This window comes from Penaeus monodon, chromosome 10, assembly GCF_015228065.2.
Source record: "Penaeus monodon isolate SGIC_2016 chromosome 10, NSTDA_Pmon_1, whole genome shotgun sequence".
NCBI lineage: Eukaryota > Metazoa > Arthropoda > Malacostraca > Decapoda > Penaeidae > Penaeus > Penaeus monodon.
In genome coordinates this window covers 24,599,500-24,606,999 of record NC_051395.1, presented here as the reverse complement: position 1 = coordinate 24,606,999, position 7,500 = coordinate 24,599,500, and positions in this window count along the sequence as shown.

The following is a 7,500-nucleotide window of genomic DNA, read 5'->3' as shown; positions in this document are numbered from 1 at the left end:
AATATAGCTGGCCAAGCATTGCCAAATACCACTTTTGCGTATATACATAGACTTATAGCGCAGTCACATGTTGCAGAACGTAAAAAATGCGCGCATTGAATTTTAATAATATTGCATAACCTGTAAGAATTCGTATCCCCCCTTAGAGACAATGCTGTTATATAACTGAAATTTGCCGATCCATGTTAAGGCTCCATCCAGACGAACGTGCATTGCCGCGAGTGGATATTTCACGCTTGTTTAGCAGTTTAGATGGAGCAGTACCTAGAGGCCATCGGCTACCACCTGGCACACCTGTGTTGTCCACACGGGTGATTCGTACCCAACAACCCCTCTAAACATTGGTTTGGAACATTACCTGGTTACAGTGTTTCCCCGACAGACACTGCCTGTTCGTCTGGATGGGAGTTCGGTTTATGTTTTGATGTGTAAGTGGATTGTTGTATGTGCATGTGTATTTTTTATTTTATTTTTATTTTTTGCGTTTCTCCAACCAGAATATAACATACTTTAGAGAGATAATAAGCACATGCGAGTTAAAATACCTGATTTCCAAAGTAGGACAAGAATGACAGGATTTAATCGGAAAAATCCAGGACTCGGCTCAGCAGCGTTACATGATGAAAGTCTCTGTGATTTCACCATGTTTGTTATTTCACCAAGTTCGTTTGTAACTGTTTGTACACAAATCTGATTTTTTAAAAATCTTTTGTTATTACATCTGTAGTTTTGACCAACTGTGATGATACATTATTTATTAGTTCCTTAACTGGTTGCATTTCATGAGTTGATCTTAATTGCATTTCATTCTTTTAAAATGTTTTCCCGCCAAAATTATTCGCTGAAGTTGTGAGATAAGGATGGAATATACTATATAGTATTAAGTGCTATATTTTATAATTATATAATATTGATGACATTATTTTCCTACTGTGATTCTATAAGGGCATAGGAATATCAGGATTAGCTATTATATTTCGTGCTGGAGAGAGAGAGAGAGAGAGAGAGAGAGAGAGAGAGAGAGAGAGAGAGAGAGAGAGAGAGAGAGAGAGAGAGAGAGAGAGAGAGAGAGAGAGAGAGAGAGAGGAGAGAGAGAGAGAGTGAGAGAGTGATAGAGTGAGAGAGAGAGTTAGAGAGTTAGAGAGGGATAGATAGTTATATAGATAGAGAGAGAAATCCGACAGTGACGCACATTCAACCTCTTCAAAGAAAACGGGGGACGGGGAAGTTGTAGGAAAAGTCTAGCGCGTTTCTTTTTTAGTTGTTTCATTCTGGTTATGATGTTGTTCCCGCTTCCTATCGTTTGTGTGTGTGTGTGTGTGTGTGTGTGTGTGTGTGTGTGTGTGTGTGTGTGTGTGTGTGTGTGTGTGTTGTGTGTGTGTGTGTGTGTGTGTGTGTGTGCGCGCGCGCGCGCGGTGCGTGCGTGTGTGTGTGGGTGGTGCGTACAAAAGCTGGTTAACACAGGGGAGGCCACTAGCCTTCCTGTTAGTGCCACAGAGTTACTTGATCTGGCTTGAGGGAGAGAGAGGGAGAGGGTGGGTGGGAGAGAGAGGGAGGAAGGGAGAGGGAGAGAGAGGGAGGAAGGAGAGAGAGGGGGGGAAAGGGAAAGAAGAGAGGGGGGAAGGGGGGAAAGAAAAGAAGAGAGGGGGGGAGGAAGAGAGAGAGAGAGGGGGGGGGAGGAAGGGGGGAAGAGAGAGGGGAGGGAGGAGGGGGGAAGGGAGAAGAGGGAGGAAGGGGGAGGGGAGAGGGAGGAAAAGGGGGGGGAGAGAGAGAGAGGAAGGGAGATAGAGGAGAAAGGGGAGAGAGGGGAAAAGGGAGAGAGAGGGGAAAGAAGAGGGGGAAAAGGGGAGAAGGAAGGAGAAAGGGAGGAGAGAGAGAGAGGGGAGAGAGAGAGAGGGAGAGAGAGGAAGAAAAGAGAGAGGAGAGGGAGGAGAGAGAGGAGGGGAGGGAGAGGGGGAGGGAAAGGGAGAGAGAGAGAGAGATTTAAAAAGACTTTCCCCCTATATCCCTCGGTTTCCCCCGGTGCTCAGGACCTACGGGTAATCGCCTTCCAACATGCCCTGCGTCAAGAACGTACGACACCAAACGAAGTGCCCAGAGCAAGCGATTCCGACCCTTACCGTCGCTTTAATGACCTCTCGCCTCTACTTACCCTCGACTTCCCATGTGACCCAGGACCCTGCTGGCAATCGCCTGTGCCAACACTTACCTGCGCCCAGAACGTAACGACAATGGCGAAGTGCCCCCGGAGCAAGCGACTCCGACCCTTACCGTCAAATACTTTATAACTACAAGTGAACTTTTATCTTGATTATACTCAAAATGTTTTGTAAAAAGAAATCCTTATTCTCAATTACTATGTTTGTAATCATTATTATTGGCGATATTGCAGTTATCCAATATTCACGATTTAATTGTATTGACATATCCAGTGTCCCCGACCAGACATGTGACCACAGGGACCCTCACACTGCTATAAAACAGAAGTCTGTACTGACATTTCCCACCAAAAATCAATGTTGCCATATTCTTGTGTTTAGCGAATATTTTGTGACCCCCTCAAAAACTCAGAGAGCCGAAGTCACTCTGCCTTCACCATCGGCTCGGTCAACACCTCCAGCTCCCGCAGCTCTGACCTAGAATAAACAGAAGAACTCTGCCGATATTTTATTCACCCATCAGTCGTAGTCATTACACTGCTACGTGGGATATCGCACACATACCACAAATCCGAAGAGAATTCGAAGAGACTGCTGGCTACTTCAAGTCCGAACTTCCCTGCCTGCTAAATTAAAGTGAGTTGCTTATCTTGTACAGTTTACCTCGTTGGTTAGGAATTATCAGTGAAGTGTAGTGTTTCCCTCTCGTTGTTCTTTGCAGTCTCCCCGCATAGAACACGGGATTTCCCCTCAGCCAGTCTATCGCTCACCACTCGCGCCACGCACACGCAAACTCACTCGGAGTTTACTTAAATTCACACCCTTAGATTGCCTTCATCCAATTTTATTTTTGTTTGAAGCGTATGTCTTACGTATCACTCAGCGACCGAGTACTACGTAGTAAAAGAACTAATTCAGACTCATTAGACACTGACCGCCAATCGCTCTCCTCTACTTCTCCCTTACCGCTCGACTCTTTCACTCTTCTCTCCCCTCACGCTACACCTGTGCTCACTCCTGCCTCACCTCTGACTCCCCCAACTATGCCTTCCGACGCCGCTACCCCTGTTCCTCCTACTCCTACTGACTCTACTCCTCGCCTCCGACCACTCTCGACCATTGTTCGCTTTGATGTCTCTGACAAGATTACTGTAGACGCTATGCTCCGCGAGACTGAAGAATATGTGGCTGCCACGTATCCCGCACTCTCCAATCAGAGTCCCTCAGAATTTAGTGAACGTTGCTTGCAACATGTGTTGCAGCATCTCGACCAGACGTCTATTCCTGTAAGACAAGTCCTGACCGTTTTTGAAATGAGTAAGAACCGTACGTGGGACGATTTTAAGACCGACTTCCGACTGATATTCGCTACGAAGGATGTTCCCCCATTCCTAAACTGCACGCATGTTTAATCAGAGACCTGCCTCTTTCTCACCCATTGACCTGCATCTTCTAGGTGCAAATGTTCGGTCAGCATTCGACCGAATGACGTGTGCTCTTCGTGGCTCCTCTGATTTCTCTTATTTCAAGCCTATTGCAAACTATTTCACCCTCTGCACCTCCTTTTCTGCTTTACCTCACGGTCCTTGATAACATGCAACTCCCTGAAATGGCAAGGGACGTGCCCAATGCATTCCTGAAAGCCTATACGCAGTCCCCTAATTACATGCCTGCTAGTGCATCCACAGCCCAGGTCTTGGCAATAGGAGTACAACAATCGCGTCAGCCGCAGCCTTCTCGCCAGTCGCAGCTCCCCCCCCCCCCGTCAGTGTCAACCCCCACCTGCGAACGCACGATATCCGGTCACACAGCAGACGTCTAGCCAGCCCCGCAAGACGACAAAGGACTTCACTTGGGTTCCTCATAATGGTATCTGCTGGCGTTGTCTTCGTTCAGGGCACCACTCTAGGGAATGTAATACTACCCCTTTCTGTCCTTACCATAATCTAGAAGGTCATATGTGGCATGCTTGCAGAGGATTCCCTCATCTTGTTAAGAAAACCAAGGACGCAATGAGGTCTCAGAATAATCCTACGCAAACTAACTAGAATACTACAGGAACCTTGCTCACCGCAACCGTCAGAATTGTAGACGACATCATTGCAGGCGACGCACCTCTCCTTCCTGCAGCCTTTGAAGGACGACCAGCATACCTCTTCGCTGACAGCGGCAGTGCCGTCAGCCTCGCCCCTCTCTCAACGCTTGTGGATTTCAACATCCAGCCCGCCCTTCAAAGTAGTGCGTACGAGCCGCAAGTGGAACTTCCCTCAAGGTCATGGGAGAAGTCAAACTCAACATTACCCTTTCCGGTAAGACGTACTCATTTCCATTCGTTGTCGTATATAATGCTCATCTCCCAGGTGATCTCTTGTTAGCATATAACTTGCACAAGGCTGAAATTCATCAACAACCTGACAGAGATACCGTCACTCACCAAGGTAATGTCTGTCGTCTCACCTCGCTGTTCTGTTTGGCATTCCTCTTCTAACTCTGCTAGTATTGCAGCTGCCACGACTCTATCGCAACTGCAGTCGACCCGACGCCTGACGACTCTCCGAAGGATGACCAAACTCGTCGCTCGTCCTTTGCCACGAATGCAGGATCTTCAGAATCGCTGCTATACCACTTCGACGATACCGATCGTCAAGTCTTCCACGGTAACGAATTCCTCATCATTCTCCTGGGCGCCCCAGACTGACGCGCCTGCTTGCATTGTCTCATCAAATATCACGCTTCCCCCTTTCACAGACTCGATGGTTCCCGTGCGTGTCACATCTACGGATAGGACGGCGCTTGACACGCCAGACTACATCCGTGTGAAGGGACTCTGTGCTCTCCCCACGATCTACGAGGTAGCCAAAAGAAAGAGTGCATTGAGCCTGATCAACGCAACCTGCACTCCTGTTTTCCTGCGTCATAGGACACGAGTGTGCGACTGTGAGGTCACCGACCTCACTGTCATTGAAGTAGAGCCCCCAATCGCACCTGTCTGCAACACGTCAGCTACTACGAACGCCCCTGACGCACCCGAACCTGAAGAGACTCCTGCCTGTGGACTTTGCAGAAGGAGAAGATGTTCTCCGACGACTACTGGAGGAGTTCCCCTCCTTACTTCCAACCAAGGACCGCCCCTTGGGACGCACCGAAGTTCTTCGACACCGCATCGACCTCATTCCAGGTACTAAGCCTGTTTACATATCTTCTTACTGTATTCTTCACAGCTGTCGAGCTGCCTTCAAAGAGGCCACCGACGCCTTACTCGCCCAGGGCATCATCGAACCTTCTCAGTCACCATGGTCAGCGCCGATGCTCCTCGTACCCAAGAAGGATGGATCTCTGCGCCCCGTCATCGACTACCGCCGCTTGAACGCCGCCACAGTTCCTGACCGCTACCCCATATCGTCGATACGCACTCTTCTCCAAGAAGTAGGTGAGGGTCATGCAATCTTTTCGTCGATAGACTTAGCACACGGATTCTTGCAAGTCGAGATGGATCCATCTTCAAAGGACCTCACCGCCTTTTCTACTCCACATGGACATTTTGCTTTCACTAGAATGCCCTTTGGTCTTAGGAATTCGCCAATTACCTTCTCGAGATTGATGTCACTGATTATGCAAGGCCTGATTGGTGATATAGCCTTCCTCACACATAAATTGAAATCAATTAGTCTTCCAGCGCCTTGCCGACGAGAACCTGACTACACCCCAGCTACAAAAAGGTACGGGATGTACAGAATATCCCGGTGCCTTCATCAGTCACTCAAGTAAAATCTTTCCTTGGTCTTGCAGGATTTTACCACCCCTTCATCGAGAAGTTCGGGATCGTCGCCGAACCTCTGACCCGTCTCCTGAAGAAAGACACTCCGTTCGCCTGGTCCAGTGAACAGCAACAAGCATTCGAAGCTCTCAAGCAACGCCTCACCGAAGCTCCAGTTCTTTCATTCCCCAACTTTAATGAGACTTTCTGTCTCGCCACAGATGCTTCGTCAATAGGGCAAGGAGCCGCCCTTATGCAACGCCACGATGTACGCTACAAAGCCATCGCCTTCGCCAGTCGAAAATTGAACCAAGCCGAGAGAAATTACTCCGTCACCGACCTCGAAGCCCTTGCTGTCGTCTGGGCTCTTAAGCACTTCAGAGAAATCATTTTAGGTTACGATATCCACGTTCTAACCGACCATCGCCCACTTAAGTATATCTTCGCAGATTCAAGACATGTCAAAGGTCGTCAAGCCAGATGGGTGGACACACTCCTGGAGTTCAACCCTAAGATTGACTACACGCCCGGCTCAGCTAACAAGGTAGCGGACGCGCTATCACGTAATGTCTCAGTCAATCACCTTTCTGTCCTCAGCCCCTCCAAACTCCAGGCGAAGCATCGTGACGACCCACTGTATACTGTTAACATTGCTCACCTCCCCATCGAAGAACTCCACCTCCGCGATGGCCTGCTCTTCCGGAAATCAGCTCCCAAGAAATTGCGTGGATCCAAGCAACGTCGTACTAACCACCAACTGGTCATTCCAGTAGTCCTCGTCCCTACAGTACTCAAGCTACTCCATGATTCTCATACTTCGGGACATCAAGGTATTTTCAAAACGTTGCAGTTAGCTCACTCTCGCTATTATTTCCCCAGACTGGGCGCACGAGTTATCGATCACATCAAAAGCTGCCAGATCTGCCCCCTCTACAAAGGTCATACTGTCGCCCCAGCGCCTGCACTCACTTACGACATACCAGAACGACCCTTCGTCAGAGTGAGTATGGACATTCTTTCTGGTTTCACTCCCACAGAGAACCGAAATCGCTGCCTGCTTGTCATGATTGACAGTTTCAGCCGCTATACTGAGCTCGCCCCTATCCCTGATAAGAACGCGGAGTCGCTCGCGCCTTCCTCTCTCACGTTATCTGTCGCCATGGTGCCTCTGAGCAGCTCATGTGTGATAACGGTACTGAATTTACTAATCGGGTACTCAACAGCCTATGCAAACTTCTTAACATCGACCTTGTTCATATACTCCCATACAAACCTCAGGCAAATGGCCTCGTTGAAAGACTCAACAGAATGATCTTGAACGTCCTCAGAACCTCCATCAACGCACAAGATAATGAGTGGAACCTGTGGATTCCCATGCGTGTGAAAAGAGACCGCATCATCGCTCAGCAACAGAAGCTCACCGACGAAAGGAGATCGCCGACGTCGTCCTCGTCTTCCATGCCTAAACTTGCTCCTGACTACGAAGAACCATTTAGCACAAAGCTCTGTGCCAAAATCTCATTACCTATAGTCAAGCCTGGTATCACTTTGATACGCTCAAACTAGCCAACACACACTACGAGG